The sequence below is a fragment of the Chenopodium album genome, chromosome 2 (assembly GCF_948465745.1).
Source record: "Chenopodium album chromosome 2, dcCheAlbu1.1, whole genome shotgun sequence".
NCBI lineage: Eukaryota > Viridiplantae > Streptophyta > Magnoliopsida > Caryophyllales > Amaranthaceae > Chenopodium > Chenopodium album.
Window position 1 is genome coordinate 66,708,901 of NC_137835.1, and position 13,665 is coordinate 66,722,565.

The 13,665-nt window shown below is 37.3% G+C and overlaps 1 non-coding gene across 1 annotated transcript; it reads right to left on the reverse strand.

Annotated features, from left to right (window-relative positions):
* Nucleotides 1–12,709: 12,709 nt before the first annotated feature.
* On the reverse strand, nt 12,710–12,815 carry LOC145607090 (small nucleolar RNA R71). Its single transcript, XR_014105499.1, has one exon. It is a non-coding gene; the product is annotated as a small nucleolar RNA R71 (small nucleolar RNA).
* Nucleotides 12,816–13,665: the final 850 nt, after the last annotated feature.

Consider the following 13,665-nt stretch of genomic DNA (forward strand, 5'->3'; position numbering starts at 1 on the left):
ACACCTAGCCATATTCGAAGTTGCCTTCGCCCTAGACGTGAAAGAAAGAGGTACGAGGCATCAAAGTAAGTACTTTAATTGATTTAATTGATTTTTATGATGTAGAAATCATGTTTGAATTATTATGATATTCCTAGTATCATGTCCAGGGTAATTTAATATTAAATATGATTGTTACGATGCTTCCTATGTTCTTCCTAATATTTATGATTGTTAGTATCATGTTAGGGCTATATATTTGATTTTTATTGCTTAGTGACATGCTAGGTTTTGTTATTAATCTTGTTACTATCATGCCTAGGATCTTGCTATTATTATTATGCTTTAATATTAACATGAATATGATTGTGATTATAATGATTATAATTTATGATGATTATGAATATTATTATTATTATTATTATTTTGATGATGATTATAATTTTATTGTCATGATTATTATAATTATTATTCATGATATTGATGATTTATTATGTTGCTTGATTTTATTGTTATTGCTTGATCACACCTTTATGCATGCTTAAAGGGAATTTGTACTTGTAATCACGCTTAATAAGATAATTAATAATCTTTTTTAGGTTTAATGTGATTATAATTCAAGTGATCGCCAATAATAGTTTTATTTGTGCATTAATATTCAACCAACATAGATAAACAGGTTTAGGGTTAATCCTATTGATTGCATGTTAATTAGAAAGCGCACATGAATAAGATCAGAATAAAGTAGAGGCCTATTATTAGGGCAGGTTCAATCTCTTTTAGGTTGCATTTGTACCATCACCCCAAACCCTTATTTGATTCTAGACCTTATGGAGTTGACGATCTCTTGGATCGTTAAGGGGTGTAACCTTCACCCTGTGAACAGTTTACAAGTTCCTAAAACTTGTTGGAGACTCTTTTGCTCTATCTTCTTCCCTTTTGGACGCCACCGTACTTTAGTGTATGATCAAAGTGGGGTTCAAGCTAGGGGTTAACGCTACAGTTAAAAGCTGGCGCCAGTTTCTGATTGATGGCGCCAATTTCCCCCAATACCGAGCCAGAAATATGCGTTCTAATTTCGACTGGTTTTTCGTATTTTTTGCTCGATCCTACTTCCTGATTGAATTTTTTCTCATTTTTCTGAAACCCATATGTGTTCTACATATGGACATAACCCTCTGGGAATTCATGCTCCATCTACCCGATTGAACGCTCCGTGCAACAAAGGGTACATCCGAGATTGTTGAATTCACCAAACCATGGAAGCGAGTTTTTTCTAAAACTCGTGGTGTCCCATCCACTCGCGCCAACCCTTCACGGTTAGGCTTCCGCGTGGTGCATCCGGACAATTAACCATGGACCCTCTATTGACTAAACCATATCCCAAACTTTAGAGAACTAGAGCCATGGTTATGTTGCGAACTCATTGCATCATATTGTGCCTACTTGACTAATTGTGCATTATTTATTGTGCATATATTCTATGTTTTTCCTAACCATTTGTTCGAATTGTGTTAAGACTAAATAAACTGATTAATGACTAAAGGACTTTGTTTAATTAATTAATTAATTAATTTGAGCTAATAAATAAACATAAAATCGAGTCATAGTTCCTTTAAGTCAACCCGGATTTTTATTCCCGTATACTGCACAAATGTCAACTTGTTTTGGTCATAGCTGGAGTTATAGAAATAACTACGAGTTTTACAACCTATGGATCTGTAGCCCCGAGTTTTATCTTTAATTTGGCGTTGGTTTCATCTAAATCAGAGTCTCAGATCAAAAGTTATGACTAAAATCCACAGTCTATCCAGTTTAATGCATATATGTGAAGTCTTAACTTAGTCTTTGCTTGAGTCTAGTCACATAGTCTAGCCACATGGTCATAACAAGAGTCTTAACATGTCACCTACACTCCTTATTCTTAGCACACACTTTGAGTACACATCACCATGACCACATCTTAGGTTCATGCATGAGTCGGTTTTTTTTTTTCCGTCATTTGAGTTGGGGGGTACATCCTATTCCTAATTCTTCATATCCCTCCATCTACGTCATTCTTCTTCACATTCTATTCCAATCTTTCTTCACCTCCACCATCCATTGCATGTTGAATAAAGTTTGAGTCAAATAATTAACAATCAATATTCCCAAATTCCTTTTCCACAGTACTTGGTCGAGGAGAGAAGGGCGATTAATTAAGGACAACCTCTTTATTCAAGTCTTACTTTTTGATAAACCGATCCGTCAAAATAAGAAAGCTAAAAAGATAATGGAAAGTCAAGAAGAGGTCAATGAACTTAGGAGTCAATTGACTGACGTGACTGAGGCGTTAAAGGCTTTAACCCTCAAAATTGATGACCCTGTGAAGCAACAACAAATGAACCTCATGCAAGAAAGTTTGAGCAAGCTATCTAGTGACTATAAATTTCAGGGCATGAGTTCACAAGGGGTCTCGCTGGATAAGGAACTTCTTCCGCATAAGTTCAACGCCACTAACATCCCAAAATTCAAGGCAACAGATAACCCTTACTTCCATCTAAGAGCTTTTGAAACTATAATGAGCATTAAGGGTATCGATAAGAAGGTTTTCCCCTCTCTGATCTCTCTATCTCTTGAAACCGTTTTCCAACAATGGTACTTCTCCCTTGACAAGGAGAAAACCTCTACCTGGGAATCGATAGTAAACGCTTTCGTTGATAGGTACAAGTGCAATATCCAAGTTGAAACCGACCATAGACAACTTGAGATGCTAAGACAAAAAGAGAATGAAGGTTTTACTTCTTTCTTTAATAAGTGGAGGGAAACTTCCGCTAAGATGATTGAGGTCCCCACCGAAAAGGAGTCTGTGAGGATGTTTATCAAGAATCTCCAAGAGAAGTATTCGAAGCATTTAAAATATCAACACAATTTGAATACTTTCAAGGCCGTTTATGACATCGGAATTGAAATCGAAAATGACCTCGCAAAGCAAAAAGCTACTAACAATAGTGACCACGGTGGCTGGAAAGGAAAGAAGAACGACAATCCTTCTTCTTCTCACCCACTCTAGTAACAATGTTAGTACCTTTGATCTCAGTGAAGTTTTAGCCATAGATAACCAAGGATCTAAGAAGCAACTAAGGAAAGACTTCACCCCCATTGGGATGAGCTACGATACTGCCTTCGATCGACTCCATGCCAAAGGACTCATTACTCCCATTGGACCTATTCAAGATTCTGCACCTGAAAAAAGATTGCCTAGTTGGAATCCAGACGAACACTGCAAGTACCATCAAGGTAGGGGTCATGCGACTGAGAGCTATTGGAAGCTAAAGGAAGCTATCCAACATTTGATTGATAATAACAAGCTTCCCATGCCTCCAGTCAACAAGAAGAGCGAGTGATGATAAAGGAAACAACACAAGATAAGAGGCGAGCTTCAATGACAAGATTTCGTGACCTCTTTTTTCTATTTCTTTCTTATTTACCCTTTCCCCAATAAGTCTAGCATAGGCACCTTTTTATTCTCCTTAGATTTATTTTGTAGGATCATTATTTATTTTCCTTTAATAAAATGAGCATTTATTTCCTTATATGATCATTTCATTGCATTGCATTAAAAAAAAAAAAAAATCCATGTTGAATTAAGCACAAGGTATACCAATGATTTGAGGCACCCCTTGTAGCCACATCATAACTCCTTTCACCTTTCTATTATACAATCCTTTCTTCATAAACCACTTTGAGCCTCGTCTAACGATAGACCCTTCTTTTTTCAACCAACATCTACCTAACCTTGGGATGGGATGGTGTGCAACTTATGCAATTCTAAAAAAGGGCTTGAGTGATTCAAAAAATTAAAATAGCAAAAATAAGCAAAAGCAAAAAAATAAATAAAAGTGTACAAAAGGGCAAGTCTTCCAATGTCTTTAATATGAAAATATCTTCGATAAGAACACATCTCAGATTGCGTCTCTTATCGAGTGCTTGGTACCGTGCCTGAGAAACATGAATGCCAAGTTAGTGATAGACCGCATGATCGGGATTGCCCACGCTTATAAAAATAAAATAGATAGATGCTAAACCAAAAGATAAAAGAGAGCTAAAAAAAGAGTAGAAACTCAAGCATAAAAATATAAAAATTCAAAAGCGAGGTTGCACACCTTGGGGGCTTATCTAGGGTCTTGAGCCTTTATCCCCTTCTTCTTCAAACCTTTAGCCTAACCACGTTACAACCCTTAAAAAGACCTTTTTGAGGTATACACCCTTGTGTGAGGTTCGGCTAGAGCTACGTTCGGCCTGATTCCTAACGGATACGTAGGCAACCTCGCATCGAGGTGCGGCCGTAATAAACATGCATTCATATTCACATTCACTCACTTACACCATGATCATATCAAGGGATCTTCAATGCTCATCCCTATCTACTTAGAGCTAGACTTTGGGGCTTGATCCTAACATCATTAACTTACCTAGCCTAAAGAGTCACCATCATTTGACTCTTCTTGAAATAATATTTTTCCACCCACTAAGCTCTTGCGGCCTAACTTTAGTGTCATTTTCACACACTACACAGATACATGACCAAATATACTTCCCTTAGGAACCCTTTGTCATGAAATCTTAACATTGAAGCATGCCTTGTCATATTAACATCACTCATAATTGTCATTGCATCACAAAGTATGAAGTGCTTAGCCTCCGTGCCTAAGTTACCCAAATACTTTCATCATGGAGTCAACCATTGAGATAGCCTAGGATAGATTAATCCTTGCACCTTGAGAGATAGTATCAAATGAGATTTGAATAAACTCATTCAACATGCATCTTCAAACTTTCTATTCTTTTTTCACGTCTTTCTTTTTCGGGAGAAAGTCGGTACCCTCCACAAAAATGACGGAAAATTTTTGTTTTTTTGCATTTTCGAGTCGCGCGATCACATTATAATGCACACACGATTCATGTACACATTGAGTCATGTCGTGTCATATCACTTTGATTTGAGTCTAACACATATGTTAAACACTTTGAGTCGAGTCAACCTCGAGTCAATCACAGCGAGTTAAGTTTATACCTTGAGTCGTGTCAAGTCGACGAGTCAAGAAACATTAAGCCTTAGGTCAACCCTAAGATAATTAAAAAGATTGGCAAAGTTCTATAGTCAAAATAAATACATGTGCAGCAGAATAGGGACCCTACTCCAATTCCTGGCGCCAGAAATATCTCAGCAACGACAGAGCTCGAAGCCTCTCAGAAAGGTGATTTCGACCTCATACAGCAATTTCGGGTTCCTTGGTAAGCCAGTTAGCCCCTATAAGCAATTTGACATGATTGAGTCGTCGATTTGATTACAACCGCAAATAAGTGATCGACCTAACGAAAGATCGTCTCACTTAGCTTAAAGCGCCTAAGAATAGGCTCATCACGTAGACACCGACATACTGGTTTTAGCGGAAGCAAAGTTCAGGCGAGCTTTAGAGATAGGCAAACGTTGGTCTTCGGAAATTTTTCTTCAAAATATTATCGCAACAAACGTTCAAGTACCGAAGCTCTATTGTTCAGAGACGCGTGGACATATCATCAAACCTCTTTGCTCCAGAGACGCGTGGGCATATTATTCAAGCTCCTTTGTTCAGAGACGCGTGAACATTTCCATCAAGCTCTTTTGCTCCAGAGACGCGTGGGCATATCATTCAAAAGCTCTTTTGTTCAGAGGCGCGTGGACATATCATCAAAGATCTCCTATTTACAAGCTCTTTCGCTCAGAGACGCCTGGGCATCCTATTATCAAGCTCTTCGTTCAGAGACCCGTGGACACATAATTCAGAAGATCATATCAAAAAGAAGCTCTTTGTTCAGAGACGCGTGAACATATCAAAAAGAAGCTCTTTGTTCAGAGACGCGTGATCATATCAAAAAGAAGCTCTTTGTTCAGAGACGAATGAACATGGAAACAGCAAGGTGGCGTTCCCTAGATTGTGGAGAGTTGTCACAAACAACTGAGGATTGTTTCAAGAGAAGCAATCTTCGATAGTATTCCCTTGGACGTGGAATATTATCAAAGCGGAGGAGGATCATTTCAGGCGATGCAATCTTCTAAATTGGAAGTAGTTACAGGCGTAGCGGTTTTCAAGAGGGATGGCATTCTCTAGCTTGCAGGAGGTCATCAAAACAGCAATCGATTACTTTCAGAGACGTATGCTCGACGGTGCAAGATATGCGTTTCTTAACTCTTTTATCTGTTTAACTAACACTAGTTTGTAGGTATCGGCGTTACAAGAGTGATTTAGGATCGCAGAACGTTCTGAATCATTCTCCGTCCTTATCGATACTTTGACTTTTGTTTTCGAAACTTACGTTTCTCCAAACTCAGTCAAAGTGGGGGCTTCTGTAGGCACCCATTTGTGTCTCCCCAAAACCAAACCCAGTAATGAGTACCTTTCACGTCGAATCATAATCGAATGAAGTGAAAGTGTGGAAAGTTTAGTGTTGCGGATAGTTTTAATTCTTTTCTCTTCTCTCTGTTTTTGAAAACTTATTTTAAGAAAACAGCCAATCCAGTTTGGTTGGTCCATGATATGGGTCCAATATTAGTGTAGTTTGATGGGGCTTGACAAGAGCTTTCGACCGATATATTATAAGCCCAATTCCGATGAATATTGAGGAAGTTATGGCCAAATTACTAAACTGGGCCCGGTTTGAGCCTTATGTGCGGCCCAATGATCTAGAGGAGGGCCTAATATGATTTATCATTCCTAATGCAATTAGGAATAGTTTTAGTCTTCTAGATTCTTCTAGAAGGTTCCTTTCATTCCTAATTCAATTAGCATTGATAAATTGACTTTTGTTGACTTTTCAGAGTTTTAATTAAAATCAAAAAGCATTTTCGAGGAAAAGATACGATTTTATCCTCCAGTACGACAAACTTATCTGATTTTCAAAAACGCATCAAAAACAGGCTTGGCGCCTGACTCTAGGCATTGGCGCCTAGAACCAGGCCTAGCGCCTTGCGCCAGCCATTGGCGCTTGGTACTAGCCATTAGCGCCTGGCGCCAGTTAGCTGGTGCTGGCGCCAACTTTGTTTTGCGTGCGCCAACCTCGTTTTGCGTGCGTCAAGTGCTCTGTTTTGATATTTTATCTTTTTGGTTGATTTTCTCTATAAATAACGTATTAAAAACTCCGTTTTCATTCACCAATTCTCACGAATTCTCATCAACAATCAGTTTTCATTCGCAATCATTAATTCTGTAATTCTCTTAATTCATCCATCTCTTCATCTTTCTCTTTCCTTTTCTAAACTTGCTTTTCATACAAAATTCCGCATTCACAAGATCTAGAAACACCTAGCCATATTAGAAGTTGCCTTCGCCCTAGACGTGAAAGAAAGAGGTACGAGGCATCAAAGTAAGTACTTTAATTGATTTAATTGATTTTTATGATGTAGAAATCATGTTTGAATTATTATGATATTCCTAGTATCATGTCTAGGGTAATTTAATATTAAATATGATTGTTACGATGCTTCCTATGTTCTTCCTAATATTTATGATTGTTAGTATCATGTTAGGGCTATATATTTGATTTTTATTGCTTAGTGACATGCTAGGTTTTGTTATTAATCTTGTTAGTATCATGCCTAGGATCTTGCTATTATTATTATGCTTTAATATTAACAAGAATATGATTGTGATTATAATGATTATAATTTATGATGATTATGAATATTATTATTATTATTATTTTGATGATGATTATAATTTTATTGTCATGATTATTATAATTATTATTCATGATATTGATGATTTATTATGTTGCTTGATTTTATTGTTATTGCTTGATCACGCCTTTATGCATGCTTAAAGGGAATTTGTACTTGTAATCACGCTTAATAAGATAATTAATAATCTTGTTTAGGGTAAATGTGATTATAAGTCAAGTGATCGCCAATAATAGTTTTATTTGTGCATTAATATTCAACCAACATAGATAAACAGGTTTAGGGTTAATCCTATTGATTGCATGTTAATTAGAAAGCGCACATGAATAAGATCAGAATAAAGTAGAGGCCATTTATTAGGGCAGGTTCACTCTCTTTTAGGTTGGATTTGTACCATCATCCCCGAACCTTTATTTGGTTCTAGACCTTATGGAGTTTACGATCTCTTGGATCGTTAAGGGGTGTAACCTTCACCCTATGAACGGTTTACAAGTTCCTAAAACTTGTTGGCGACTCTTTTGCTTTATCTTCTTCCCTTTTGGACGCCACCGTACTTTAGTGTATGATCACAGTGGGGTTCAAGCTAGGGGTTAACTCTTGAAATTATTCCCCACACTAACTGTTTTCTTTGTCTATAGTTTTCTTTTCCATTTTTGTTCTCACATGGCTTTGATGATGATGCTTTGATTTTTGGAGCTTCATGAGATGGTTGATTCTTCACCTTACTTTTTAGCATTGCTTGGAAGCCGGTGAGACCTTTCTTATTTCCCTTTATTCTCTTTTATTTTCTTGGATGCATAGTTTAGGATTAGCTTTAGGAAAAGTGGAATGACGATGTTGTCATTTGATCACTTGTTTGTCGATTGGGAATTACATCTTCTATTTGCATATTCGTTCCATTCTTTACTTTCCTTCTTTTCCTTTAACTATATGTTTTTCCTTTTCTCTTTTCTTTTCTTTTATTTTTCTTTCATTTTGTTTTTGGATTTTGGTATGTTTTGAGGCTTTATTTGTCATCTTTTTTTTTTTCTTTTTCAATTGGACTATATACAACCGATTTTTGCTTTTGAATGAATATATTCCTAAATGGTATGGGTATGCACAGTTTAGGAATATGCTTGTTTGACTATAGGATAGGTGTATGCTAAGGTAGCATGTTCTAGAACTAGAAGGATCATAAAACCGGATTCTACTTGTTCGCGGCATGTTGGTAGTTGCAACCTATGGTCGATTTGAAACCTATAATGAGTTTTAGCTACATCCATGCGAGGTTCTTCATTTTTCAAGCCTTCTACATAACTTGCATGAGAGGCGTGGATCCTTGACTATTGCGGACCTAATCTTGAATCTTGACTCATAATTCTCAAACACGAGACCGAACCATCTAGAGAGGACAAAGGCATCTTTTCGGGGTGGTAATTTTTCTTTTTCTAGGTTTAATCTTCTTAATTTTTAGTTCATTGGGTTTACATTTGCCCTCTTACTAACCATTTGAGCCTTTTTTTACCTTCTATCCAAGCCACATCTTTAGAATTTTGAGCCTTTTGTTTCTTTTTGTTCCATTTTTGGTTTTTGTGAAGCAAATGGTCTTGTTTTTGGAGTTTGTGGTTTATAAGGTTGGGTTTTGGTTCTATTTGTAAGCAAGCTTGTAATTTGTGTATATTTTGTGAATAATGGCAAATGTATGATAGAAAAAGCCTTCCAAAGATAAAAGAGGCGAGGACAATTGCTTTGAATTTTTGCATAAAAAAAATAAAAATTAAAAAAAGAATAGAAAACATAAAAAGTTGAAAATGAGAAAAAATCAAAAAAAAATATTTTGATGTGATTCTTTTCCCTTTTCAAGCATTGAGGACAATGCTTCCTTTAAGCTTGGGGGAGAAGCGTTTACGCTTTTTGTAAATATGATTGTGATTATGGCTTTGAATAAGCTTGGGGGAGTTAGTTTGTTTTTGTTTGGGGACTACTTGATTGTGATTCCAAGAAAGGGCCCGTTCTTTGCTTCATTATTAGGAATACCACCAAATTTTAAAATTTTAGCCTACCCATAACCCTTTTTGCCCTTACGTTACAACCATGGGAAAGACCTTTCGACCTAGAGGTTGAGTCAAATTTCGAGGGAGGGCATTATGAGTTAAAGCCTAAAGAAAGGGGATGCATAGTCAAGACGTCGTGTAGCCCAAAAGTATTTCTTTTCCGGCTCCTTCGAGGAGCTATTGAGATGCTCATTAGAGGGAGATTTGAGACTATATGGAGAACGCGGTAAGATTGAACGGGATGAAGGTGAATTGTGATAACTAGTTCTCTATGCTTAGCATACTCTATGTTTCAATCAACCTCGGATATCTTGAAACGTGCATACCTCTATTGCTTAAGAAAGATGTTTATTCATTTGAAATGTGTTCATTTTGTAAAGTCCAATTCGTAAAGGTTTCGATTTTGTTTTTCTTTCTTTCTTTTTATTTCCTTTTTCTGATTTGCCTCATGTGTATTGGTGGAGAGTTATAGGTTAAGATCTTAGGAAACCATTATGAGACCTCACTCGTCCTCATAGGCGACTTTGGGGTTTAAAGGGCTTGTTGTAACTAAAAACAACCGTGATTCCTACGAAAGTGAGTCTTAGTGTATATTCTTGTCTTATGTCTTTCTTTTTCTTTTTGAATAAGTCTTTCATCCTTATTCTTTCTTGCTTTGTTTTACTCGAGGACGAGCAAAAGTTTAGCTTGGGGGAATTTGATGAGTGTCATTTATGGCACTCATTTGGTACTTTTTAGGATGAATTTCATGCTATTCTTTAGCTCTTTTACTTATTTTTTCCTTGATTTTACTCTTTATTTCTTTTAGTTTGCATTTTCATAGTTAGATTTCTTTCTTTATGCATTTTTTTTGTTTATTTTGTTATTTTCTCTTTTATTTGCTTGTATTCCTTTATTTTTCAGGTTAAGACCGTTTTCCAAGTTTCCCGAGCCTTTTCCCGAGTTTGGCATTGATTAGGATGCCTAGTGGTATCCATTTGAAGCTCAACCATGGAGAAGTGCAAGTTCCTAAAGACATTGAGCTGTGCATTCAAGCCGTGGGGGCATGATTTCTTCTCTTGAACCTGCAAACATGGAGTTTAGAAACTGCAAGGTTCTGTTTTATCAAGAGCATTAAGTGGATCGCACGAGGAGCATTGGAATGATAGGGAAGAGGGCTCCCCTGCTCCCAGGCGCGGTCGCGCGGCCTGGTGGCGCGGGCGCGCCTGTCCTGGTCCCTGTTCCGTACCCAGTTTTGCGCGGTCGCACTCCCCTTATGGTCGGCCGCGCCTGTATGGGTTTATTTGGGGACGATCTAACTAACTTATCTTAGTTAGTTTTACTATATATAGATTTTCTTTCTATTCTTAGAGAGAGGATTTTTGGGAGGAATTATTCCAGAATTAGAATAGAAATTAGGCTTGAATTTTAGAGAGAGAAACTGTAGATTGTACAGAGAGAATTTCTTGATTGTTGATTGATGATTGAAGATTGTTGAATTCTAGCATTTCCTCCATTGAATTGAAGCAAGTTTGTAAGGATTTCTTTTACTTTAATGCAATTTTCAGCTTATCATTTCAATTGTTTTGTTGATTGTTCAAGTTTGAATTGAATTTGTGATTGAATTAGTTCTATTGATATGATGATGATGAAATTGTTGATTAGCTTAGTTTTAACCTTAATTTCAATGGATTGTGAGTAGTTGTCTTGCTAGGGGAATGGTGAAGCACGTATGAGTGATGGATTGATGCTAATTGGGGGAAATTGATAGAGTTGATGTTGTGATTAAATTGGTTGATTGATTAAGTGCATGTGTGTGATTAATTGAAGAGTAGCTAACTTTGATTTGTTGCACTAGAATTCATTGTAGGCTTGCATTGATACGGAAAATTGATATGTGGCTTGGTTTTGTCGATTGAGTAGGTTTGCAAGGCTCCTAGTTAGAGTCTCTCGTAGTTGGCGCTAGCTTGACCTATAGGAGATTAGCCTACCTTACTCTCTTGATTGCTTCGTTGATTTTCCCTCGTAACACTTGACTTAGTCATCTCCAATCTTAATTAGCTATGTCCATTCCGAGTCTATGCGGATCCTAATCCTAGTGTTTTATTATATTGATTTCTATTGCTTGTTTGTTTTGCTTAGTTTCTTAGATTACACACACACACCTACCCCCTTGACTTCGAGATAGCTTGACTTAGACAATAGTAGTTAGCTCCCATCCCCTTGGGTTCGATCCTTGACTTGCCGTTATACTTGAATGAAGGTGTGTCGTGAGTTTACAAATTTTGTTTAGACATAGGAAAGTTAGTCCTATGACCTAGCTTCCACCGAGGGTCAAAAATGGCGCCGTTGCAGGGGAATGGCATAGATGATTGCTATTGTTGTTGAGTCTATTTCCCCTTAATCTCAAAAATACAAAAAGATTTTTCTGTTTAGGCTACACTTGTAGCCGTTCTATTGATATTTTCTTTGAGTTTTTGTATGCGTAGGATAAGAGGAAGGACTTTAGTGCCTTTTGATCTGGAAATTGAGAGAACAATAACAAGAATAAGGGTTGCTAATCGTTCTTTGAGTCCAAGATCTCCAAGAGAAAAAGTTTACCAAGGAAGAGAGGAAGAGAATCAAGTAAGCATGGGAGATAATCCAAGAGTTGCTTTGAAGGAATTGGGAACTCCCGGTGCATATTGGTTTGAAAAAGGGATTGCTTTGCCAACAACACCGGCAAATGATTCTGAGATAAGACTAGCCATGATCACTTTGATTGAAAGAAGACAATTTAGTGGGGCTAAGATTGAGAGTCCGCTAAACCATCTCAAAGAGTTTGAGAAGTATTGCAACACTATCAAAGTGAATGGAGTTTCTCAAGAGTTCATTCGACTCAAGTTGTTCCCCTTCTATCTCATAGGTCGAGCTTTGGAATGGTTATATAAGGAGGTCAAACCAAATTCTCTTAGAACATGGGATAAAGTCACCAAGGAATTCTTGTCTAGGTTCTATCCCCGAAAGAAAACGGCGGAGGCAAGAGCTTTGATTCAAAGTTTCAAGCAAAAGCCTAGTGGGAGCTTGTATGAAGCATGGTAAAGGTTTAAGGAGTACCAAAGAGAATGTCCCTATCATGGCATCCCAACATATCAAATCATTCATATTTTCTATGGAGGGTTGAGTCCTCAAGGCAAATCGTGTCTTGATGCGGGAGCCGGAGGTCCAATCATGAACAAAACCGAAGAAGAGGTTGTGGACATTATGGAATATGTGGTGCGACATTACACGGATTGGCAAGAAGGAGAAAGAGAGTCTTCAAGCAAGAATGGATCGACGGGTTACTCGGTTGACCACCTTAATGCTATCAACAATCTATGTTCACAAATTGCAAGTTTGGAGAAGGAGATGACAACAATCAAGGCCAAGCTTGAAAGTGCAACTTGCAATGCACAAGGTCATCCCTCCCACATTAAAGGGAGAGGTACATCTTCTAACTCTACTCCTCTTTATACTTCTAACAATATGCCCAATGGATGTTTGTTTTGTGATAATTGTGGGTCTTATGACCATGATGATTCTACTTGTTCAATTGGGTTTGAAAATCTTGATGATGGTGAGAATAATGAATGTGAACATGTGAATTTTGTCTCAAACAATAACAATGTTCAAAGGTTTGATGGAGTAAGAAACTTTGGAAATAGAAATTCTCACCAACAAGGTGGATTTTATAAATATAACAATGGTAATTATAGGAACAAAGGAAATCAAAATTTCCGAAGCAACTATAATAACCAAGGTTATGGGAATCAAAACCAAGGCCAAGGGTATGGAAATCAAAGCCAATCTCAAGGCTTTAGTGGCCAAAACCAAAATTTTGGCAACAATCAAAATCGAGGCAATTGGAACAATCAAAATAGGGGAAATTTTCAAAACAATCAAAGGGGACCCCCACCCGGATTTGGTCCAAATTCTCAAGGTGTTGGTGAAAAT